The sequence below is a fragment of the Panthera onca genome, chromosome X (assembly GCF_046562875.1).
Source record: "Panthera onca isolate mPanOnc1 chromosome X, mPanOnc1 haplotype 2, whole genome shotgun sequence".
In the NCBI taxonomy this organism is placed as follows: domain Eukaryota; kingdom Metazoa; phylum Chordata; class Mammalia; order Carnivora; family Felidae; genus Panthera; species Panthera onca.
The window spans coordinates 125545638-125571547 of record NC_138357.1 but is presented as its reverse complement, the minus strand read 5'-3'; the positions used below and the strand labels follow the sequence as shown (position 1 = coordinate 125571547).

General features: G+C 45.3%; 1 protein-coding gene across 1 annotated transcript in view; it reads left to right on the top strand.

Annotated features, from left to right (window-relative positions):
• Positions 1–25910, top strand: part of LOC145714023 (steryl-sulfatase-like) — a 151883-nt gene that overhangs the window by 22176 nt on the left and 103797 nt on the right. The window contains exon 2 of the mRNA XM_081793018.1: positions 12781–12907. The gene's annotated coding sequence lies outside the window, so the exon portion shown is untranslated. The remainder of the gene's footprint in view (positions 1–12780; positions 12908–25910) is intronic.

Sequence of the window (25910 nt, the reverse complement as noted above, 5' to 3'; positions counted from 1 at the left end):
GACTTGTTTCTGTCTGCCCTGCAGCTTATTAGGGAAGGCAGGAGCCAAGGTGTAAACAAATGGGACAGGAAGGCCCAGCAACCGGTCGGTCACTGATGGGCAGTTTCTCATGGTTCCAAGGTCGTGAGATGACACCCTCGGGCAGGCCCAGGGCCCAGGCGTACCATCCCGATCCATCCTGACGTGGCCCCAGCTGGGCACTACCTCTTGGTGGCTCGCCTCCCAGTCTTGAAAATCCACGGGGCCGGCATGGGGTCCCTGCATGCACGGGGTCTCCTGGGATGCCTTTCCCTCCTGCCTGTTCCCCAAGCCGGGTCAGCTGCCTTTCTGTTGGCGCCTGGCTTCTTGCATCACTCTTCTGCTGCTCCCCTTGCAGTGTGTCACCTCTCCCTTAGTCTGGGGACAGAACTACAGGTTCTGACTTCCAGAGGACAGACCCAGGGGACCATCAGCTTACGGTATTCAAGCCCCAGCTGTATCAGGGACGTTATGTTGGGGTTTACTGTTCTATGTTAGACCTCACCTCTGACGCCCGTTTCCTCACCCTCAATACAATCGCATCCAGCTGACAAATTACGAGATTAGGGACTTTATTAGACATAATAGCATAGAAGTGGCTGAGTGACTAATCACAAATTAGTGCTCCTGGCCACTGCCCAGCCATCAACTAGGAAACGAAACATCTCATGATGCGGTACACAGAGTCTATGTGGTACGTCCTTCCGTGTGTGATGGCATCCATCGCAGGGACCGATAACGGTGATCCTGGGGGCCTTCCGTGAAGACGTACAGAAATTCTGTACGTTCCCACGTGCCTTCGAACACACCCGCCACTAAGGTTTGTCAAACGGAAATGGTTTTCCTGTGATTTTAAGTCATGCACCTCACATTTGTTTGCATCTTTTAGACTGAATGAGCCTTGTGCATAAAATTATACTTGGAGTATAATTACTTCGTCGTGGCTCAAATGGGGACCTAAGGTGGGGGGGCAAACATCATTTTGACCGGTGATAACTAGATATTAGGGATATTTGGAATCATTGAAGTGGCCTTTTTTATATTTTTCAACCAACATAACCGTTACTCGGTGATCTCCGTTGAATCCTACCAATAGTTGGTCTATTCATAGAAGCACTTGTGTTTTAATAAGACTTTTAGGGTTCCCTTTCTTTCTTTTTTTTTTTTTTTAAATGAGATCTTTTTTTTTTATGTTTATTTGTTTTTGAGACAGAGAGAGACAGAGCATCAACGGGGGAGGGTCAGAGAGAGGGAGACACAGAATCTGAAACAGGCTCCAGGCTCTGAGCTGTCAGCACAGAGCCCGACGCAGGGCTCGAACTCACGGACCGCGAGATCATGACCTGAGCCGAAGTCGGCCGCTTAACCGACTGAGCCACCCAGGCGCCCCAGGGTTCCCTTTCTTTAACCAAACCTATAGCCTCCTCATGTGGGGATACTGTCCCGAGAGAGTTCTCCCTAACAAAACTGATTATATTTGCACATCTCATGCAGGAAACACGTCTGGTTATCCAGCAAGGAGACATGGTGGTGCTATTTCCTGGCATGTTTCAAGGACAGAAACTCGTGAATGGAATTTCTCTCAATGCAGATAAAACCCAAAGCTGATGGGTCATTTCTGTCTCAGAATCTCAGTCTCCCTCTCTGCCCCTCTCTCACTTGCGTTTGCATTCTCGAAAACAAACATTAAAAAAATTATAAAGAAACTAACCTTGGGGCGTCTGGGTGGCTCAGTTAAGCGTCCAATTTCAGCTCAGGTCATGATCTCATGGTTCATAGGTTCAAGCCCCTCATCAGGCTCTTTGCTGACAGCTCAGAGCCTGGATCCTGCTTCAGATTCTGTGTCTCCCTCTCTCTCTCTGCCCTTCCTATGTTCACACTCTGTCTTCTCTCTCTCAAAAATAAAAAGACATTAAAAGTTTTTTTAAAAAAACTAAAGGAGTTTAATGTTCTAAGTGAATTTTTACAATCCACTCTATTCTTATTTTTCTTGAAATAGTTGGTGAAATACGTGTTCACAGTGTGGAGGCACATTTTCCATGCCATTTAATTCACCCACTTGTACGATTCAGTGGTTTTTATCAGGTTACCAAGCCGTGGGACCTCCTTAAGTCAGTTTTAGAACAGGCTCATCACCCCAGTGAGACCCTTCATGCCTAGTTCCTAATCCCCATTCCTATCCCCTGCCTGAGCAGGTTTTTAAGAAGTCACATTTTTTTCTATGTTTCATCCCATTTCTTTGAACCCAGGGCGTATGAATATGGCCCTCGGGGATGTTGACAGTCGTGCAGTTACATCATTCCGCTGCATGACCCTATTATCATTGTCCTAGAAAGACCCAGAACTGAATCGCTGAGGCATGAGGAAATGAATCCTGTGCATGCTGTATGTGCTATATATCTCCGTGACCCCGCTTGGAATGCTCGCCTTGGTCTTCCTTGACACGAAATCACGTAAGCCCTCTTCTGCCTTTGTTGCTGTTTTCTCCTCCTCCTCCTACCTGCTTATTTCCTGAGGAAATGCCTGTGGCCTTCTTTCCTACACTTGGGCCCTTAGGACTGATTTCCCCTTAAGCAAGCCAGCTCACCTGTCAATGAGACTGCCATAATTTGTACGTCTCTGACCGCTATCATTTGAAAAATGGATCATTATTTCAAGAGACACATCTAATAAGAGGGGTAAGGAAAATACAGTGCATATGGGTGCATCACACGATTGCCAGTTGAACCCAAAACCTGGAATCTGGATATGGGAGCATGCTGGAGAGATTACTTGGGTTAAGAGTTTTCAAGAGCAGCAATCCAAAGTGATGTAATTTGGGAATAGACGACAGGCCCCCAGGCCTGGTGCGGACAATAAGTAGTGAGTTCTTACCCACAGATAAGATTGGCACAGATGCCTGGTCTATTGGTAATCTGGGACTTCAGCTATTGGACATCTGTTGGGAGTCTTGCCCGACTAAAAGCTTAATATCTTGTAAACTCTTTTCTTTCTGGAAACTTCATCCCGCAGGTAAAATACTGCTCTGAAATTGACTGTGATAAACAAGGAAGAATTGCTTGGTGATGTACAAGTGATCATATCCTTGGGTAGAACAGCCCTCCCTCTTTTAAATGTAATGGTAATAGTAAATGACGGACGTACCTTGGCATGGTACCTGAGGTTTACAGTCACTTAGACACAAATATAGATGTCCTCTCCTGGCCAGGGACTCTGAAAATGGAATGGCTCACGTGTTAGGATATACTCAAACATGAAAGTCCGCCATTGCACTCACAAAACCATAAGGGATCCAGAGGATGAGGGAAAGCATACGGAATTGAGGAAACCAGCATGGTGGGAACCCCAGGCTCTGAAAGGGAATATTTGCAAGGTCGGGGAAGAGAGAGAGAATCATGCAACGAATGGCTTACCTTTCTCCTAGAAGGTCAGGAAGACCAAAAATCCAAAACAAACTGATTAGAACCCTCTCTTGGTGTCTGGTTTCCAGGTCTCCCTTGACTCAGGTTCCGTGCCCTTGGACGGAACTGCACTCCCTCTGTGTCGCACCGTCAGAAGCATAGAAACTTACCACGTTTAGATCACAAGTCCTAAAATGAGGATGTTGGCAGAGCTCCGTGTCTAGGGGAGAAGCTGTTTCCTTACATTTTCCAGAGGGCACCTGCATTTGGACCCTCGTGTCTCTTCCTCATTTTCTCCACACTGTTCTTTCCCTCCTGGCATCTCCTTCTCTGACTTTGCCTGACCGCCCCCTTCTTATAAAGACCCCTGTGACTGGACCACTAAATTCTCCTCGTGAAACTAATGTGACACTAGAGTTGACAAACCAAAATTTAGATAAAAATTTGAAACATTAAAAAAAGGAAGAGACCCTTGTGACGACATTGGAGTTGGATCATCTCCCCATCTCGAGACCCTTAACATCGTCATGCTTGTACAGTCCCTTTTCATGTAAGGTGACATAGTCACAGGTTCCTGGGGCTAAGAACGTGGCCATCCTTGGGTTCCATTGAGAATAGACTTTGATCAGAGTTTTCTGTGGGCGTATCACTTAGCTGTAAATGTGTTCAGGGGTACATTAATAACAACTGCCATTGCTTGCTAAAATGAGATTATTATATAAGTAATGTCCATGTGTCCACTAACAATCAGTGTGCACATGAGCTTTTCCTGCACTGATTTCATACAATAGAGACATTTTTTCTTGGGTCAATGTTCTTGAGCCAACACCTGTGGATGCAAAGAGAGAGAAAGGTTGACTGCAGAGTAAACAGATTCATTCCATTAATGAATACCAAGCACTATGTTTATTAGGATGTTCTTGATGACTGGGCATTAACAAAAACATGAAAAGTTTTGTGCTTGCTTTCTTTCTGTCTCTCTCTCTTTTCCATCCCTCCCTCCTTTATCCATCCTTCCTTTCTTTCTTTCTTTCTTTCTTTCTTTCTTTCCTTCTCTCCTTCTCTACCAGAGCAACTAACTCTGTTCCGTGATCTTTCCTTTCGGTGTTTGTTTAATGACTTTTAATGGAGCGTACTTTGGGGGAGTGGGAGCTGTTTTTCTGGAGGCCCAGTGAAGAGAGTTTTGGGTCCTGTGACCTCTCATAATCTTCATGCTCCCGTCACCTGTGGCTGGGGCACCTGAGTCTGTTGGTTTTCCCCTGGCCATTGCCTCTGGTATTATTCTTCTGCATCATGACTTTGTCCTTTCTTTTCTTTGCTGACAGACTTCTCAAGAGTTAGTTCTTTCTGGCAATTGACTTCTGGATTCTTCCCTATTCACTGGCTCTCTGTGGCTGGCATAGATGTTCCAACCAGAGTCTCTGAATTCTAAACCCAGCGGGGAATGAAGCAGGAAAAGTCAGTGTTACTGCTTATTAAAATCATTCCTTGACAAGCATAAGGCACTGGAGATTAGTCACCCTTTGCTGTCATGACTGACCAGGGCTCAGCGGGTCCTGGGATGAGGCGAGTGGTGTCAGGTGGACAGCAGAGACCTGGGTTGTGGTGCCCTTTCAGCAGCTCCATGGGTGACATCGGGCAGGCACCCACCCTTCACAGGCTCCGTCGACGTCCTTGGATTCTACAGTCAGTCCCTGGGGGTTGAGCCACGACGCCCATGTTCTCCAAAGCTCCCAGGCTAAAATCTGAGATCCAGTGTCCTGGGTTTACATCTGACCATAAACCCAGGTGTTAATGTAATGAATGATACCGCACTTTTGGGGAGGGTGGGGTTAGGAATCAAGTACGAGGTGATTTATAAAAGTCTTCACATGAGAGAGCTGGCATGCACCATAAATTCCCCCAGCCACCCAAGACTGATAATTTTACAGTGAAAGCAAGTAATTATGAATCTGCCTCTAAATCACATTTTAAAACCCGCACTCAAAAGTTGACAAACTGTCCCCATAAGTCAGACACTACTTACCAGCCTGTTACCAGCAAGCAAAGCCCAGAACTGGTGCTTTTCACGGCTGTCACATTTGTCGATGCCCTGATTCACCTGTGCCTGTAGAGAAGGGGATGTTTAACATGCACCGGAAGCCCTTCCTCTTAGAGTCAGAAGGCAAGTGTGTGTACCTATCAAAGAATAAGAGACTCTATTCTACGGTAAAAAACACAGAAGTGGTGTTTGGCCATTTGTGTGTTCCGAGTCCTACACATATTAATTCAACATATTACCACATTTACCATAAAATGTTGAGATTATAAGACGGGCCTTCCCAATGCTGGGTCCTCGAGGTGAAATGGAATCCCATTTGTGGATGCTGTGCTCATCGAAACAGCAGTTAATAGGGCGAGGTCGGGCCAAGAAAGCGTAAGGATGAAGAGTCACAGACCGTGGTTTAGGAAGGTAACTGTCCAAGAGGCGTGAACATGAACAACTGAATGATGTGGCCTCAACGAGGACAGGAATCTGCAAAGGTCTGCTGGTGTGCATGGATGCAGGTCTCTGGCCAGAGGCCCATCACCAGCAGACCCCCTGCAGACCCCCTGCAGACCATGAGCTCACGCAGACATCACGCTGTTTCAGGCTTATTGAGTTACCCCCCTGGGCTTCAAAGCCAGCAGAAGTTTCAGGAACCTTGTTGTCAGGGCTCAGATAGTGTCCTATGAGTTGATGCTGGAGGGATGGCCTCTTAAGAAACAATTATAGGGGCGCCTGGGTGGCGCAGTCGGTTGAGCGTCTCACTTCAGCTCAGGTCATGATCTCACGGTTTGTGAGTTTGAGCCCCGCGTCAGGCTCTGTGCTGACAGCTCGGAGCCTGGAGCCTACTTTGGATTCTGTGTCTCCCTCTCTCTCTACCCCTCCCCTGCTCATGCTCTGTCTCTCTCTCTCAAAAATGAATAAACTTAAAAAAAAGAAACAATTATAATTTATTTTGTCATCCGTTCTGTTTTTTAAGGATCGACTCCACTGTTAATTATAATACTTTCCCCACTTATATCTCATATGAAAGAATGAGCATTAGTATATCCTTTGAAGGTAAGTGAAAGGTCTAGACACTGTCAGTAAGGATATGCAGAAGATCATAGATTAAGTAATTGCTAGTGTTTTGCCATATGGGCTTTGTCTGTCCAGCCGGAAAGTTGACGACTGTGTTGGCCTTGCCTTTCATGAGTCAGGTGCCCAGCCGTGCATCTCATAGTGGGGGCCAGAAGCTGTCAGGAGCTCACCGAAAGGAAGCCAGGTAAAACTTCGCACCTGTGCGTTCGGTGTCTGCCAGGATCCATGACATCCCTCCAGTGCTGGGCCTCCCCTGAGTGAGTTCTATCTCTGTGGCCCCACCATGGGATGGCTAGTCCTTCTCGCGAGGTAACGCTAACCGGAAGCTGCATCCGGGCCCCCGGTACAGCTCTTGGAGCTGTGTATCTGACTAGATAGATACGCGGATTCTAGCATTAGCTCTGAGCTTTGACCTCTCCGGTCCTTTTACCTGTAACCCAGGGGGAATGTCTTTTGAGAAATACGACCAGTTACTGGTTGGATGTTGGATAGGAAAGTGCTTTGAACAGCAGCGAATGCCTGTAGGTTGTGTGAGCCCCTTGGGGTGGATTCCTGGATGCTGCTTTCAGAAACAGTAGAAATGGGGCCACCTGTGGCAGCCTGCAGACACGAGAGAAGAAGGTGGGTTTGGGGCAGCGCTAGCTTGCTCTGCGGTTCCCTGCCTCCCTGGGCTCTGCAACTGAGAGCTAGGGACACCCATCCGTTCTTTTTCCCTCTTCTTTTTTTTTTAATTCCAGTATAGGTAACACAGTGTTGTAGTAATTTCACGTGTACAACGTAATGATTCAGCAGTACCCTACCTCACCTGGTGCTCATCACAGCAGGTGCCCTCCTGAATCCCCATCACCTATTTCACCCCTCCCTCCACCCACCTCCCCTCTGGTGACCATCAGTATGTTCTCTGTAGTTAAGAGTCTGTTTCTTGGTTTGTCTTTGTCTTTTTTTTTTCTGTCTTTATTTGTTTTGTTTCTTAAATTCTACGTGTGAATGAAATCATACGGTATTTGTCTTTCCCTGACCGACCTACTTCGTTTAGCCTTATGAACTGTCTAGCTCTGTCCATGTCATTGCAAATGGCAAGATTTCATTCTTTTTTACGGCCGACTGATACATGATACATGGCTGTGTATAGATACCACAACTTCTTTAACCATCCATCTATTGATAGGTACTTGGGTTGCTCCTATAATTTGGCTCTTGTAAATAATGCTGCAGTAAACATAAGGGGGGCATGCGTCTTTTTCAAATTAGTGTTTTTGTATTCCTTGGGTAAATACCCACTAGGGGAATTACTGCATCATAAAATTCTATTTTTAATTTTTGGAGGAGCCCCCACACTGTTTTCCACAGTGACCGTGCCAATTTTCATTCCTACCGACACTACAGAAGCGTTCTTTTTTCTCCACATCCTCACCGACACTTGTTGGTTTTGTGTTGACTTTAGCCATTCTGAAAAGTGTAAGGTGATATCTCATTTTGCTTTTGATTTGCATTTCCCTGACGACGAGTGATGTTGAGCATCTTTTCATGTGTCTGTTGGCCATCTCCTCAGAGAAATGTCTGTTCATGTCTTCTGCCCAGTTTTTTAAAGTTGGATTATTTGTTTATTTGTACGTTAAGTTGTAGAAGTTGTTTCCATTTTTTGGATAGTGACCATTGATTGCGTATATCATTTATAAATATCTTCTCTCTTTCAGGAGTTTGTCTTTTAGTTTTGTTGGTTGTTTCCTTTACTGTTTAGAAGTTTTTTTGATGTGTTCCCAATAGTTTATTTTTGCTTTTGTTTCCCTTGCCTCAGGAGACATAAGTAGAAAAATGTTGCTATGGCCGATGTCAGACAAATTACTGGCAGTGCTTTCTTCTAGGATTTTTATGGTTTCAGGTCTCACATCTAGGTCCTTAATATATTTTGCATTTATTTTTCTGTATGGCTTAAGAATGTGGTCCAGTCTGGGGACACCTGGGTGGCTCAGTTGGTTAAGCATCCAACTTCAGCTCAGGTCATGATCTCACGGTTTGTGGGTTTGAGCCCCACGTTGGTCTCTGTGCTGACAGCTCAGAGCCCAGAGCCTGCTATAGATTTTGTGTCTCCCTCTCTCTGCTCCTCCCCTACTCACACTGTGTGTGTGTCTCTCTCTCAAAAATAAACAAACATTTAAAAATTAAAAAAAAAAAAAAGAAGGTGGTCCAGTTTCATTCTTTGCATGTAGTTGTCCAGTTTTCCCAACACCATTTGTTGACGAGACTGTCCTTTTCACATTGCGTATTCTTGCCCCCTTTGTTAAAGATTAATTGACCATATAATCATGGATTTATTTCTAGGCTCTCTATTCAGCTCTGTTGATCCAAGTGTCTGTTTTTGTGCCAGTACCATACTGTTTTGATTACTACAACTTTGTAGTATATCTTCAAATCTAGGATTGTGATGCCTCCAATTTTGTTTCTCTTTTCCAAGATTGCTATGGGTATTCACGGTCTTTTGTGGTTTCATACAAATTTTAGAATTATTTGTTCTAGTTTTGTGAAACATGCTGTTGGTATTTTCATAGGGATTGCATTAAATCTGTAGATTGCTTTGGGTAGTATAGACATTTTAACAGTATTTGTTCTTCCAGTCCATGAGTGTGGAATATCTTTCCATCTGTTTGTTTCATCTTCAGTTTCTTTCATTAATACTGTATAGTTTTTGGAGTACAAGCCTTTCATCTCCTTGTTTAATTCCTAAGTCTTTTATTATTTTTAGTGCATTTGTAAATGGGATTGTTTTCTTAAGCACCTCGGCTGTTGGTTTTTCTGATCAATGACCACTCTTACCTTGCTTTTGCCTGAAGAATTGACACGCCTTGGGACCATCAGGCTGAGACTGAAGTCCTCTCTCCCATGGTTTTTGAGGGTTTGCCTAGGATTATAGCTTAGTGGGAATATGGGGCTATTTCATCATATTGTACATGTATTCAGGACTAATGGTCTTATCAGCTCTTGTCTTATGTTGAGTCCCAGGAAATGGTTCTGGGACAAGGTGGGTTTTGGGGGGTGGCGGAGTTCTTAGGATCCACACTTATGAGGATGGTGAGGCAGAGGGAGAAGTTGGGTTGTCATACCCTTGCAACAAGACCTCATCCCGTTTGGGAGGGAGCTCTGGAGCTGGTGTGGCTCTCAGAGTTGTCTCACTTTGCATCAAGGAGGGCACACCTTTGGGACCCAGCCATGGGAATCTCGAGGGATGGGGGGATGGCATCACCTTAGGAAAGGCCACTGTCTCTGGCTGAGAGCAATTCCCAAAGACACATTCAGCTGAGCGCCATCAGTTATCGACACAACCAGCAGCTGGTGGGAAGGGTAACCTCTGTCCTCACTTGATGTCAGAGCCCATGCTATGGCATCTGCCAACGCTCTTCTCTTTACCAATTCCTCAACACCACCTTCTGCTCCTATATGTTCAGAAGATGGTTTTCACTATGGATTTCCAATAGCTTCTTGAAGTCTTCCAGTCAACTTTCTCGGTATTCACACTTGGCTTTCGGTGTTTACTTCTCTACAGAATCTTCTGCTAGCCTATACAAGCAGGTAGGGTTGTCAGCTCATGCACATTTGCCCAGGGCCGTCTCAGTCTGAACACTGGAACTCCTCAGTCCCGGACAGACTGGGAGGATTGATCAGCCTTTGGCAAAGCAATCAGCCAGATTTCCACAACCTGCCTTTCCATTTCTTTACCGTCTTCCCATGCCATCTCCTTCTGAGGCATGGCACAACCAGACTTCTTTAATAACCACACTTCTAGGCTACTGCTGGTGACAAATGCTTTCTCTCCTTCCTCTCACTGCTGCTCACAGGGTGTCTTGAGCTCTTGTTGATGTTTTCCCAGTGCAGTTAAGCCTGATGTCACCACAGAGCCGCCTGGGACTAGCCAGTATCAGAGGCTGGCAGGTTAACATACCACCTGATGCCTCGAGTCAGTTCACATTGGCTTCTGCTGCCAAATACAATAAGAAGTTTACAAAAATTTTGTGGTTTCCAGGGCTTGTATCTCAGAATCAAGGGAGAGGGATGGTGGACGTTGATTCCATCCTGAGATCCCTGTTGTGATTCACAGTCTTATACAACTGAATGGGGAGGGGCAGGAGAGTGATGGACAAATGACCAAGTAAATGACAGTTACGGCGATTGTAGGTAAACAGAGACAGGAAGGGGTAATGAAGCATCATGATTTGTGAAGCCACCAACTCGTCAGCGTACAGGTTCACAATAATACAGCACCCGTAACCTCTTGCTCTTAAATCTTCTTGTTCTGTGACTAGAACTCGGATTATAGTGGTGTCTCAAGAGACTTACGTTCATATAACTTTTCAGAGTAATAGCGGAACCATCACTGGTACATATGTTGTTGCTGTGTATAATTGTTGGAGCAAACTACGTCCCTTATTTTCCTGTCTTTGTGATCACACCCCTTCAGTGATTATTGGACCAGTGCCCTCCAGTTTCTAAACTTCGACACTTGAAATCATCTCATCCTTTGTGGTGGAGGGCTGGGTGGATGATTCTCTGTGGTAGGGGCTGTATTGCACATTGTAGGATATTTAACAGCGTCTCTGGACTCTACCCACTAGATGCTAGTAGAACCCACCCAATCATGAGAACCGGAAATGTCTCCAGATACTGCCTAATGACCCCTGTGGGCTGAAATCACTCCTGGCTAAGAACAACTCCACTGCTGTTTTGAGAAATGTCCTCTGACCATGGGCTTTTAGGTTCTCCTGTGCTGTTTTCCTTCTGCAGGTAGGGTTTCTTGTGGCAATACCACTGTGAGAGGCATTGTGACTTAATCTCCTTTGACGTGTTTCTTCTTCTTCATTAGTCACCAAGGATAGCAGGCACAAAGTATCAAACACGGGTCGAAGGGTTTCCGTGCTGATGTCTCAGCATCTATTTTCTGTAAATAAAAGGGGTGGGCAACCGAAAGGAAAACACCGACTTGCGTCTTCCCTGTTTCACAAGGGGTGGGGGGGGGGTCACCCAGTTGTTCAAATCCATATCCATATGATCTTTGTCTCGCCAAATAATGTCATGGAGAGTCGGAGGAAGAGATGGCCCTGCGTGGTGGTTCTGTCATCCCAGCAGTGGGAGGTTAAGGATCAATGTTGACAGCACAGCATCCCATTTCCACAAGAATCCAACATGAAATGCCATGCCGGAAGATGCAGGAAGATTGATTACAGTTTCAAATGCCATCTCGGGGGGAAAAAAATAACATTTCTGGGACACTGATTGAACCTGAAAAATTGTTGTTGGAGGCTTAACTTCAGTGAAACAAGATCTATATGTGTGAAGATCTATAGAATAGTGGTTTTTCTCCAATGTGGTGATCTCTTATGCATATGACGTATCAAGTGGGATGATACTTCATATTTTACAGCATGAACGATAGACTTATACATGAATTGTTTTAAGGCATATGGTAGTTTTTGTCTAAATGTCCTCAACTCAAAAAAATAAGTATATTCTTCAGTAGATTCAAAGTCATCTTCATAGAGTGTAGGATTCTATGCCAGAAGTTGAAACACTTTTCCTACCGAGGCCCGATAGTGAACATTTTCAGCATCGCAGGCCAGACAATCTCTTGTGCAGCTACTAAACTCTGTGCCATAGCACAGAAGCAGCCACAGATTATAAGGAAGCGAATGCATGTGTCTGTGTTCTAATATCCTTTCGTTATGGACTCTGAAATGTCAATTTAATATACTCTTCACGTTGTGCAAAACATTCTTTTCTCAACCATTTAAGAATGTGAGTAACATTCTTGTTTCACTATAAAAACAGGTGGGGGACAGTCCTGCGAGCTGCAGTTTGCAATCCAAGTGCTATTTGGAAAATATTTATTGACAGCTTACTACGGCACATGAATGGCCTCTGCTGTCTTGATCCTTAGAGGCTGTGGGACGGACAGATACCAAATAAAAAGAAACCACATATATAAGTTATTGGAAATAGTGATAAATGATCTTCAAGGGAAACAAGATACTATGACAGTGAACCATGGAGGGATCTATTTGCTTTGTATTGGTAATCAGGGGGGGCTTCTCTGAGGTGGTGGCTAGTCAGCTGTGACGTATAGCTAACCAGAGTTTGGGCAGAGAGTGGAAAGAAGAAATGTGTGGGAAGGGAGATCCTCCCTGCAGGAAAGAGCATGTTCCCCTGCAGTTTTTCACCATGTGCTCATTCAGTGTCTGACTCTTCTTCCTCTGAATGAATTCACAGGATGAGCCTGGTGCCCCTCATCCGTGTCTGCTGAGGGCCCCTCACATCAGTGTGCCCGCACATGATGCTGTCAGGAAGCTCAGATCCTTGAGGACAACTACCCAAGACGGTCTTCCGTTGCTACAGGGTGAGTATAAGAGGTGCCCGCATACGTCCCTTCCTTCCGAATGGATCACTGCCTGTTCACAAAGTGCTTGCCTCGCCCTGAGCATTGGTAAATCATACCTGAGTACCTGGTGACTTTAAAATGGTGTTGTGGAGGGTCTGACATGCCGGGGGCAACAGGAATGTGGAGCCCACCTGGCCCTTTTGTTCGAAGGGACTTGGGGGCGCCTGGGTGGCTCAGTCGGCTAAGCATCCAACTTCGGCTCAGGTCATGATCTCGCGGTCCGTGGGTTAGTGCCCCGCGTCGGGCTCTGTGCTGACAGCTCAGAGCCTGGAGCCTGTTTCGGATTCTGTGTCTCCCTCTCTCTCTGACCCTCCCCTGTTCATGCTCTGTCTCTGTCTCAAAAATAAATAAACGCTAAAAAATTTAAAAAAAATAAAAGAAGGGACTTTTCCCACGAGAGGTCACATTTGCCAAAGGGCGGCATCCGGGGGTCACACGTGCTTTCTTGGAGAAAAGCGGTACCGCCAAAGAGGGCAGTGTGCACTGATAGGAGAAATACCCGTGATGGAGGGGAAGGAGGAGGGGGGAAGGGAAGAGCACCTCACGGAGGGTGTAGCTTGATGACACTCTGCCATTAGGATGTCAAGATAGGCACTGGGAGGCAATCAGAGCCCATCCTTGTCCCCCGTAGCAGCAGGCTCAGAGAAGTCTGCACGGAGATGCTTTCCAAGAAGATACGGGTTCACATTGGTGTGGGAAGGCTCCCAAAGATGGAACTGAGTCGTGGGGTCAGAGGTCCCTGGGATTCGGATCCCAGCTCTCCACCCGCTGGCCTCATGTCCTCCGGAAGCTGATTAAGGACTCTGTGCCCAGGTCTCCTCTTGTAAAATGGGGGTGCCAAGAACAGGTTCCTAGGGTGACTGAAGAGTGAAGGATGATGTTTTGGGGGGTACAGCTATGGTGAATACTGGGATGACGCTGCCAGCCAAGGTGGGAGGTGTTGCCGACTATGAGTCTGGAGTTCTCTCTTGTCCAGGAAGAGGGCGCACGCAGAATTGAATATGACAGAGGCTAATGTCCAGGAGGAGATAAGAGCCCCAAACGGGTTTCATCTCTGGATTGATTGAGCTCACAAGATATTAGCAAACAGTCTGGGTGGGGGTGGGGAGGTAGGGTGGGCAAGTGGTGTTTGTGATCAAAGGATATTGGCACCAGAGGGAAAGTAATTTCCTGCAGGTGATACAACAAGTTACTTTAGATCCCAGTCCAATATCTTGCTAGCTCACCTCGGGCACTTTCGCCCCGTGGTGGCGGCTTTCTGCCCTAAGCTGTTCTCTAACCCATTTATGTAAGTAGAACCTACTTCCCCACAAGTAGGCCCTGAATAGATCTCCAGAACTCCAGTTTGGACCATTGCATTGCTGATGACAGGCAGGCAGTTCTCCAGTGGACCGGTTTTGCCCCCGGGGGTGGGAATCCGACACATCTGGAGGCATTCTTGGTGTCGTAACTCTGGAGGAGCTTTGCTGTTGGGATCTGGTGGGTGGAAGTCAGAGGTTCTGCTGACAGCACATAGGACAACACCCCCGCGGACTCAGACCCAGCCCTGAGCATCAGCACTGCAGAACTGGACAATCCCTGCTTGTTCGGTACAGCAAGACATTTCAGCTTCATCTTCTCTTCTTCCTTCGTGGAATGTTCAGCGGTCTTTTACTCTGAGGGATCTGCGGTAGAATAAGAATTAAAGAGAACAAAAAGAGAAAGACGTTTTAGGATTTTTTTTTTCTCTATTAAATTGAAACCGCACAGCAGACGATTCTCCTACCGCAGGAAACGTCCATGGAGGCTTAAATCCTTGGCTTATATTCGTGCTTAATGCTTAGCAGCTTAACAGAGTTATTTTCTATTGTGATTTCTGTAATTTGTTCCTTAAAAGGCTCGTTTGTTCCTTCTCTCCAGTTCAGACACAGACTTTTCGGGGGTTTTAAAGAATAATTTATTTTCTAAACTTATTGTTAATGCAGGAGCTGGCTCGGAGTTCTGACATAGCTTTCAAAGCCTTAAGCACCTGCTAAGTAGAGTTTTATTTTTATTCCCCTAGAAACCAACTGAATGTTTTGCAGGGAAATACTTTGAGTACTTTTTTTTTTTTTTTTTTTTTGTCATTTTAGTCTAGAGGGGACATTGACATTCTTTGGACCCAGCAACAAGAGCTCAGAAAAAATTGACAGACTCAGTAAGCTAATGAAAAGTATGCAGCTGAAAAGGCTCATGATTAATTCATGATAAACTAATATGGCATTCATTATTCTTCCTTAATGTTCTGATGTAAAGTGGGAGTCTTTCAGTGGGGGCTAAAATATCTGTTCCTAAATACCTAATAACAATATCCATTATGTCTTACCAACATAAAGCCATCCTCATGGGGTATTTTAATGTACTTCACAATTTAAATTCAAGGTTCTTGAGTACAGCATATTAAACTTTCCCCCTCTCCCTAAGTGGATTGGTGATAATCAAGAAAATACTTTTATATAAGATATTCCTCCATTTTCTCCTCCAAAAAAAAGGCTGACTGAAAGTAAAATAAAGTTTGCCTATGAAACTGAAAAAATTTCCTTTTTATGACACATCTTGTTACTTGACAAGAACTGCCAGCAATCTCTTGATTTATTCTGTTTAAATATATACTAGGATAGTAATTTTTTTTAATCCTTTGATGATAACGAACACATTTTTCAAGGGGATTGTAAATCCTTAGGATATTTTGTGGCAGCAAACACCCATGATAACAAGCACATTCTGGGGTCAAGATAATCCCAACCCCCCAAAAATTATGTTGATTGTGTTTTGTGTCTCAGAGATAATGAACGAGGGAAGGTTCATTATCAGACACATTGTAAGAGAACACAAAACAATCTGGAGATTGTACCGTTGACCAAGGGATCATGGATAGCAGGGCACTTTGGTGTCACGTTCCTCCTGATAGCAGGCAGCGAGAACAGAAAATAACCCGTGTAATGTCCCTACCAAAAGCTTTCACCTGGAATCCGTTCACAAGGAAACGAGCAGACAAATCCAGAATGTAGCCCGTTGTCAAGGACAATTGACCTGGATTCTTCCAAAATAATCAGTGTCATGGGAAGCACAGAAAGGTCAGGGACAGTTCCAGATTTAAGAAGATGAAGAGGGGCACCTGGGTGGCTCAGTCAGTGAAGCGTCTGACTCTTGATTTCGGCTCAGGTCATGATCTCACGGTTCGGGCGTTCGAGCCCCGTGTCAAGCCCTGTGCTGACAGTGTAGAGCCTGCGTGGGATTCTCTCTCCCTTCTGGTCTCTCTCTGCTTCTCCTCCACTCATGGACACGAGCACATGCACTTGCTCTCTGTCTAAATAAATAAACTTTCAAAAAGAAAAATAATAAAAAGATGAAGAAACACGATGACAGTACCTGAATGTGGAGAGGGTCCTAGACGGGGGGAAAGAAGAAGCAGGTGGTACAATTATTTGGGGGCTGTCTGGGCGGTGAGTTGATTGACTCAGTGTTAGTCCACACAGTTGTTCTTGTGGTGTTGTGTTTATGGAGGAGGTGTCCTTATTCTGAGACACCCACGTGGAACTTTCTAGAGGGTCAAGAGTTATCCTCTGTGCAGCTTGCTGTGAAACATCATGAGATGAATACAAGTACATTTCTTATCCTTTCTTAATTTTCTGGTGTAGAACGAAAGTGTGTGCACATACGTATGTGTGTGTGTACATGCACGGGTACACAGAGGCAGAAAGCAAGCAGCTGTGGCAAAATAGAGACAGTAAACCTAAGTGAAGTAGGATACGTGCATTTGTGTGCATGCTTTCAACTTCGTGTGTGTGCTTTCGACTGTTCTGTGAGTTTGGAAGTTTTCAAAAGTGACTTTGGGGGAAAACAGGTTATAAAGTTTTATTTTCCTTCTCCTGTTGGAGATATTTTGGTTCCACTGATGGTGTGTTTAAAATTTTGTACAGGACCAGTTTTTTTTTTTTTAAGTTTTTTAAAATTTATTTTGAGAGAGAGAAAGAAAACAGTGCAAGAGACAGAGGGAGAGAGAGAATCTCAAGCAGGGTCTGAGCTGTCAGAGTGAACCCTGATGCGGGGCTCAAACCCACAAACTGTGAGAACATGACTTGAGCTGAAGTCGGATGCTCAAGTGACTTTGCCACCCAGGTGCCCCAGTGTTTATGTATTTTTGAGACACAGAGACAGAGTGAGAATGGGGGAGGGGCAGAGAGACAGGGAGACATGGAATCCGTAGCAGGCTCCAGGCTCTGAGCTGTCAGCATGGAGCCCAACATGGGGCTCGAACTCATGGACCTCAAGATCATGACCTGAGCTGAAGTTGGATGCTCACCAGACTGAGTCCCCAGGCGCCCCTCTTTGGTAATTCTTGTGCCACCTTGCAAACTTCCTGGGCCCCGCCCCTTTTCCCAGACAGGATCCACATGGAGCTTGATCACTACTGCATTCTGTCCCAGAAGTTGGCTCAGGATGTGTATGCGTACTGGTCCGCTTTATACCTCCAGTTCTGCCTTTGTGGGTGCATGGTCTGCCGAGGCAGAGTTTAGGCAGGTGCTGAGGGTCTGTACATCTTTCGCCAGAGCAGGACGGTCAGAGCCCATCCAGCTCCTTGTTGGTAAGCACAGTCTGGCTTCAGAATTTAGAGCCAAAACTTTATCGTACATTTTTAAAAAGCACATGTCATAATACCCGAGGAATAAAACACTCCAGTTTTAGAACACATCTACAGACAGTCTCCAGCCAAATACTCAATTTGCAATCATTACATCCATTCTAGTGAAAACACGTCAAACATGAGACCCCATATGCAGTGCTGGGCACACCGTTCCCGTTGGAACTGTAAGGGCTCCTCAGGCTGTGACCCAGAACCTTCTCCAAGCCTGGGGGAGTGGTCCAACTTGATTCTACTCACTTCCTGCAAAGCAACACTGACTTTCACATATGTTGGACTGGTTTTGTTTAATGTTCATTTATTTTTGAGAGACAGAGAGAGCGTGAGCAGAGAGAGAGGGAGACACAGAATCCGAAGCAGGCTCCAGGCTCTGAGCACTCAGCACACAGCCCCACACAGGGCTGGAACCCACAAACTGTGAGATCACGACCTGAGCCGAAGTCGCACAGTCGACTGACTGAGCCACCCAGGCGCCCCCACATGTGTTGGCCTTTCTTATAGACAGAAGATGCTTTGACTCACAACAGTGGAAACTGCTGATTTCTCTTCCTGTGCTGTGTTATAACCGAGGACCTCTGATGCCGAGAAATGTGTGATAATTTACATAAATACGACATGGGTCTCGGGTGGCTCCTCCGGTGGCCTCCTGGGTGGCTTGGTCGGTTACGCATCAGACTTCGGTGTAGGTCATGATCTCGTGGTTCGTGAGTTCGAACCCCACATCGGGCTATCTGCTGTCAGCACAGAACCTGCTTCAGATCCTCGGTCCCCCCTCTCTCTGCGGCTCCCCCTCTACCCCCCCCCCCACCTCAAAATACATAAATACACTTAAAATAAAAGACGAGATGGGTCCATCCGTGGCCTCAGCTGTGTCTTAGGCACAGTTCCATTAGAATTACTGTCTGGCCACGGGGAGTGAGCACAACACCAGGGCCACATGCATTAGTTTGGAGGATGTGACATTTAGACGCAGAATCTTCTCATGCTAATAGATCAGCAATCTCTGTGCATTGCTTCTGAGGTGACCCTTGTCTGTCCATCCACACGTCGGGCCGAGCCATCCCCCCTCTCACGTGTGTATCACGCCGGCCTCCTGATGGTCTGTGTGCACCATCAACAGTCAGAAGTGCCTTCTCAACACCTAGACGTGATGCTGCCTCTGACCCTGTTGGAGCTCTCCAGTGGCTCAGGGCAGACAGGGTTCTGGAAACAGGGCTGGGAGGGAGGGTGTCCATGATGGGACTCCTACCGACCTTGCCTTCCCCAGGGATCTGCCCCTTCCACCCGCTTGCTCTCTCTGCGCCCTGCAGACACGTTGCATTATAAAGTGCTCTCGAGTCAGGCGCTTGTTTCTTCCTCCTAAGGTCAACCCCGCCCCCCGACCGGCAAACTTCTGGCGGTGGCCCTCTAGCTACGTGACGTCCCCCCTCCCCGCTCCAGACACTCGTGCCCCATGTGGAGCAGTAGTCCCTCTCGGATGGGATCAATGGCACGGTCTCGATGCTTTGAGTCACGTCTGTCTCCGCAGACACATCGCAGGGTCTCCGAGGGCAGGAAACCCACGATGCTCCCTGCCGTGTTGTTGATGCTGCAGGCTGCCTTGTTGCTGTTTAGGAAATAACTACTTGTTGAAGACATGAGTGAAAAAAGATGGTTCTGGGATGACTGGGTGGCTCAGGTGGTCGAGCATCTGACTCTTGATTTTAGCTCAGGTCATCATCTCACGGTTTGTGGGTTCAACCCCACGTTGGGCTCTGTGCTGACAGTGTGGAGCCTGCTCGGGATTCTCTCTCTCCCTCTCTCTCCGCCCCTCACCAGCTCACTCTCTCTCTCTCTCCCTCTCAAATACATAAACTTTTTTAAAAAAGAAAAAAAAAAAGATAGTTCTGATGTCATATCCATTTTAAATTATGTTCCTTGGATTTCAGTCAAATAAGGTTACTTGCAAAAAAAACAAAACAAAAAAAAAAAAAAATCATCACCTTTCCGATACAGTTTGGCCTCTAACTTACCCCAATGGAGAAAAGAGTCTTTAACTGGGTCTGGGGCGGTTCAAGCTTCCTCTTTGCCAAATATGACAGAGGCTAACACCTGTTAAAGATGATCTCCAACGAACCTAGGCAGGATCCCTTAGAGGAGTGAACGCATATCACTCCTGGAGGAAGCATGTAGCTTTTTTTCTTGAGGCAAAATTTTAAATTAAGGTCCCTGAATTTTCTGCCATGTTGCACCCCATGTGCTTTCATTGTGTAGCTGACGACAGTGAGGAAGTGTGGCAGTCACTTCATCTACACTGCATGTGGGGTGTTCTGTTGTGATGGTCTTCTTTGCCTTTGAAAAGTTCCTGGGGCGCTTGGGTGGTCAGTTGGTTAAATGCTGGACTTTGGCTCAGACCATGATCTCATGGTTTGTGGGTTCAAGCCCCCTGTTGGGTTCTGTGCTCACAGCTCAGAGCCTGGAGCCTGCTTTGGATTCTGTGTCTCCCTTTCTCTCTGTCCCTGCCCCACGTGTGCGTGCTCACTCTCTCTCTCTCAAAAATAAATAAACACTAAAAAAATAATAAAAAGCTGTTAAACTCTCCACTTTCGGAGTGACTTCCGTAGAAAGTCGACTACAATACAGTTTCAAGTATGAAATACGATATTATTTGAAGTCAGGAAGTAATCCATACCTCAATTTCACATTCTTTGTCATCTGTCCGTATAAAATGTTGAAAGACAGTAATAAAGTGCTTATAATTAGATTGATTTTATAATGGAGAGGCACAGCCCTCTAATTTTAAAACAATAATCGGTCGATGACGAGCGGTCTGTGTAATACTATTTCTACCTATACTGTTTCACTTGAGATCTTTTCATTAAATCTGTACTGTACTCCTATATGACTTTATATCCATTGGTTTAGTAAAATCAACTCTGAGTGGTGCCTGGATGGCTCAGTTGGTTGAACGTCTCACTGTGGATCAGATCATGGTCTCATGGTTCCTGAGTTGGGGCCCCACATCAGGCTTACTGCTGTCAGCACAGAGCCTTCTCATGATCCTCTGTCCCCCTCTCTCTGCCCCTTCTCTGCTTGTGCTCTCTCTGAAAGATGAATAAACATTAATAAATTAAAACAAGATAAACTCGGAATATGACAGCAGAATGGAAATTTGCCCTCGAATATCATGGTTTCCTAATATCTGTCTTTTGTAACTTCACATGTGCATTCTGTCTTTGAATTCTACCTTTTTATAACCACACGTCAGTCTGTGGGAGTCCTTAGATTTTTGCAGTCTGTTTCCAGACTCTGGGGGGATTTGCTGAATGTGTTTAATTATGTAACGTTTCGTACTGGATGAATGGGGAGCCGGTTGGGTTTAGTTGTCTGTCACGTTTATTTATTTCAATATCTAATGTTCAGGGTAGGGTTTGATCAGGTGCATGGTTAATGTATACTCCCAAGAGTGGGTCAGATGTCATCTCCTTGATTAGTTATGTTCTTTGTTTTGTAAGACAGGCGTCAAACTAGTTATTCTGAGGGTAGGAAACCTCATCTGCAGAATAAATTTGCCTCGGAAGGACATTTGGCTTTACTAGAAATGGAAAATTTCCTCCTAAGGTCCTTAGCTTATGACCTTACCATCCAAGTGTAAAGATAAGTGTGTTAAGCATGTTTAATAATGCTGAACATCATAGCGATAACTAAAAGCAATTTTGATTTCCTGTTCAGATGGAGTTCACATTTCAAGTATCAGAGAACTTTGTGAACTTCAATTTTCTTTTTTCTTTCTTTTTTTTTTTTTTTTTTTTTGAATACTAATGATCTTTCAAATATTATTCTGGGTCATCTTCATTAGGAGGGTCAAAAACTGTGGATTAGTCTCCAAGGGCTTGTTTTCTTGTTACTAATTTGAAAATATTATTTCAGTAACAGTTTTTTTCTCATCAGCGTTCTTTCATAACATTGGAAAGCATGAAGGAGCCGTGAGGTAACTCCCTCAAGAGAATTTTTTGCCAGACTTGCAGGAAATGTCCAAGTTGTATGCAGTGAGTCTAGACTCTCAAATCTTGAGTTATCTTATGGCATGTGTGGTATAGAAAAGCAACGTGTCGGCCATCCATGTCTCACTGCTGTTATTAACAGACTTCCCTTCTTTCTCCTCCTGTCTCTGGATGTTTGTTGGGTCCAACATGGAAAATGGTGGGAAAAGATGGGGAGAGAGAGGAAGGGGGGTAAACTTGTTTTTGTTTGTTTGTTTGTTTTTACGTAATGATGGCAATGACTCTCCAAGAACGAGAATGGATCCATAGCATCCTGGCGAGCGCATTTCCCTGGTGCCGAGTCTGGTAGTGTGAGCTTCCATGGACCCACGCCAAGAACAAAAGTTCTAGAAGAGTCTGCAGCCCGTTACCTGCACACACCTGCAGCTCCGCACCTCTTAGCCTTCCATCATCTCAACCACTTTGCTCCTTTTCCCCCTAGCACCCCCATTTCTGCTGCCGCTCCTTTGTGGTTTCCGTGTTCAGAATGTTCTAGAAGGGACGCATTTGCGGTGAAGTGCTCTGAGTCAACAACAAAGATACTCCTAATTTAAGAATGTTCTGAACATAGAAACCCAAACCTGTTTTGTCTTCTACTTAGCCTCTCTCTCTCTCTCTCTTTCTCTCTCTCATACACACATACGGAGACATTTTCGGGCAGAGTTAAGGTTCACTGAGTCATTGTTTATAGCTGCAGACTGAAGGCACCAGCCTCTTCACGTCCTGGGAAGGATGGATGTCACATTCCATCCTTGTGTCCATTCTGGATGTGCTGCGGGAGGATGCGTTTTTCTCGGTAGTGATCTACCCACGAGTTGCTGGTCCTTGTGGTTTGCGGGGGTGTGGGGGTCCCCCCAGCTTAAGGGAGCTGTCCTGGAGGTTTGGTGCACTTATCTTGGGACACTGACGTGGATGCTATTCATCCTGCCATATGGGCTGCGGGGCCATGGAACCAGCCATGATAAGAGAGCAGACAAGAGTTTGGAGACTGAACGTGAGGCCTCCAGGCTCCGGGCTTGTGGTGTTCTGTGGAGTCCTGACTGTTGCTTCACAGGTTTCAAACTCACAGTGTCTTCAATATGAAACAGTCACTGTGCCTTTTCTCTCTCTCTCTCTCTCTCTCTCTCTCTCTCTCTCTCTCTCTCATCATTAGACACTTTGGCGGTGGTTTTCTTTCTTCCCAGCAACACATACCCAAAAGATGGTGACAAAGACAGGCGAAGGTTGCAAAGCTATGCCAGATACAAGCATATTAGACCTGTGGTTTTAGACCTTCAGCATTTCAGACGCGGTGCTGTTGCAAGCAGAACTTTCTTCCACAAGGGAAAAACTCCAGAGATGCGAAATCTGTGTTAATTCAATTCTCTGCAGTGAGTGTGTATTAAGCATTTACCATGTGCTTGTGTGGAAAGAATAAGCACTTAAAAAGATTTCTCTAAAAAGAGAATCTTGCCTGACAAGGGCCAGCTGCACAGCCTTAGAACGTCATGATTTAAAAATCAGAGCTCATCACATTGAGGTTGTCTCAATTAGGGTCTCTTCAGGCTTACTGGAAGCATAGATTCATTGTCTTTTTACTCCCATTAGTGCAAATTATCATATTTGAGGCGTTTTATAAATTTACTTGTGACATTATATCCATCGGCACAAAGCCAGTATGATTGAGTTGCACTCTGTGGACTTTTTTTTTTTTCTGATTATAAAAATAAGTAGAACGCTTTGATAAACACAAGAATACATTTAAAAATTATCTAAAAACCCCTGCTTGGTCCCACTCACTCAAAACTGATTATAAATGAAGTTTTATCATTTTTCTCTACAAGTAAATACATGCATAAACCATACGTATCCATGTAGTAATATGAATAGTTGTTTGTTTTGTTTTTTTAATTGTGATCATGCTGCCATGGGGCGCCTGGGTGGCTCAGTCAGTTGAGTGTCTGACTCTTGATTTCGGTTCAGGTCACGATCTCACAGTTGGTGAGTTTGAGCCCAACACCAGACTCTGTACTGACAGCATGGAGCCTGCTTAAGATTCTCTCTCTCCCACTCTGTCTCTCTCTGCCCCTCTCCTGCTCGTGCACACTCTCTCTCAACATTAATAAATAAACATTTTTAAAAAATTTGTGATCATGCTGCCTTTGTTTAATGTCAAGCTCTGCCTTTTCCACCCTAATGTTACACTGTAAAGTTTTCTTTCGTGACAAGATATTCTTCAAAACTCAAGAATTTTAAGGGCTGCGTAATGTTTTATTGTGTCACTTATTTGTCTTCCCCCCATGCTTGTACCTTCACACATTTCTGAGGTTGATAGGAATGTGTTCTTGAATGGCATGCGTGCCTCCCTCAGTATTTTCATAAGAGAAATTTGTAGAAACAGAAGTGCTGATTCAAAGAATGTGACGCCATTGAGATGCTTGATCTCCATTGTCAGATATGTTCCCGAAAGTCTGTCTGAGTCTGCATTTCCGCAACCAGTGAGCAAGGGTCCCCATTACGCTTCCTGTTGTCAAGGCACAGTGTCATCACGTCCCAATATTTGCCAAATTGGTAGATCAAAAGGAGCATTTTCCTTGCCTGTTAATTTTAATTTTTGATTCCTGATGAGATTAGATGCTTTTCGTGTTTCTATTAACTTATAGTTGATTTCTTGTTTGTCATGTGACATTTTTCAGTTAGGGTGATGATTGTTACTCTGTTCCCTCCTGTCTTACAACCCGCTTTTTTCTCAGCCAATTCCTTATCACATCCTTCTCCATTCTGACATGATGGGTAATAATGACCTATTTCCTTTGAGCTACTTTGTGGCCACACACACTCTTTTCCACCCTAGATTCTTCTCCCAGACCGTGTCTGGAGCCTGTTTTTGTAGGTAACGGGAGTGGGCTTAGACTTGCCGGGTGCCCAGTCCTCATGGAAACAGGAAAAAGAAATAAATGGGGCTAGAAAAATCACATGAATGCTGTTTGGTCTCATAAGACAGAGTCTTGAGGAAGTACGTTACCCTGCAGCCTAGTGAAGAAGGGTAAATTTTGTGCTCAGAGACATAGCGCCCATTCAGTTGAATTACATGAGAAGTAAAGAATGGTTTTTGCTGCCTAAGCGCCAACATCCACATTTCACGGTAAAAAAGGGAAGAGATGGGGATTTAATTATTGCAATTATTATTAATCATGTTTGACTTGTTCCCCCAAGATAACTGTGACACTCGTATCCACTCTCTTTTGGGGATGCCAGTGAAGAGAGCGTAACAACCACAAATGCAGGCAATTGGGCGTGAATGCTCTCTCCCTAGACCAAATAGCGGATCTCAAGTTGCAAACACTTGGCGCAGGACGTGTGCACGGGCTCTGTTCCTGGGCCCCCACACCTGGAGGCTGCCGTGGAGCTCCAGGTGGCAAATTGTTTTGCCTTTGGATTCTGCGAGTTTGGGGATTTTGTCTTATTCAGTGTGGCTGTTGGAACAGCAAAGCCACGCTGCATCTTATGTTTTTGATGTAACCCGGCCCCCCCCTCCGCATGCACTTACGGTCTTTCCTCTGCCCTCAGTGCCCTAGGATTCAGTGATCCTGGGCTTTTCCCCCGGGTCTGTTTTCAGTCACGGCTCTGGACACACTGTCTTCTGTTCAGTATGGACATTCACATCCCTGACTTCTGAAACTGTCTTGTGTTACTGTTTTGGAATTTACACACACCGCCCCTGCATGTTTTTTCTTTCTTTTTTCCTCTGCTTCGATGCCTGCTTATGACATTCTTGTTTCATATTTTCTCTGCTGTTCTCAGCCACCTTGCTCTTTATTCCACTTTCCTTTGAGATGCTCTACAATTCTTGTACCCAGCTGAATTATTTCATCATCGATCAGGTGCTACCTTTCCAAAACTTCTGTTTTCTTCTCTAAATGTACTTTTTCCAAAGCACCTTTTGTTTATCTACTGATTGATTGCTGGATGATTGAAAGATTTTGGTTTGGGTGGTTTTGTTTCTGACCTTCATGGTAAGGACTCCTTTCAAATGGATTCTGGTCCTTTGCTCCTGTTTATAGCGAAGAGGGAGGTTCTGCAAAGCTGAGTGGAAGCTGTGCAAATTGTGCCAATGGGAACACTCACTCTGGGTCTCGCCTGTCAGATAGCTGGCCTTTCCGTCTGTGACCTGCAGCTGTTATCTGGGAACGTCCGCTTTCTGCAGAGAGGAGTCCTGTCTTGCAGACAGTCGGGACCCTCAGGAGAGGCCCCTGGCCGTGTGGACCTCATTTCAGGATGGCGTGCCCCTCTGTGC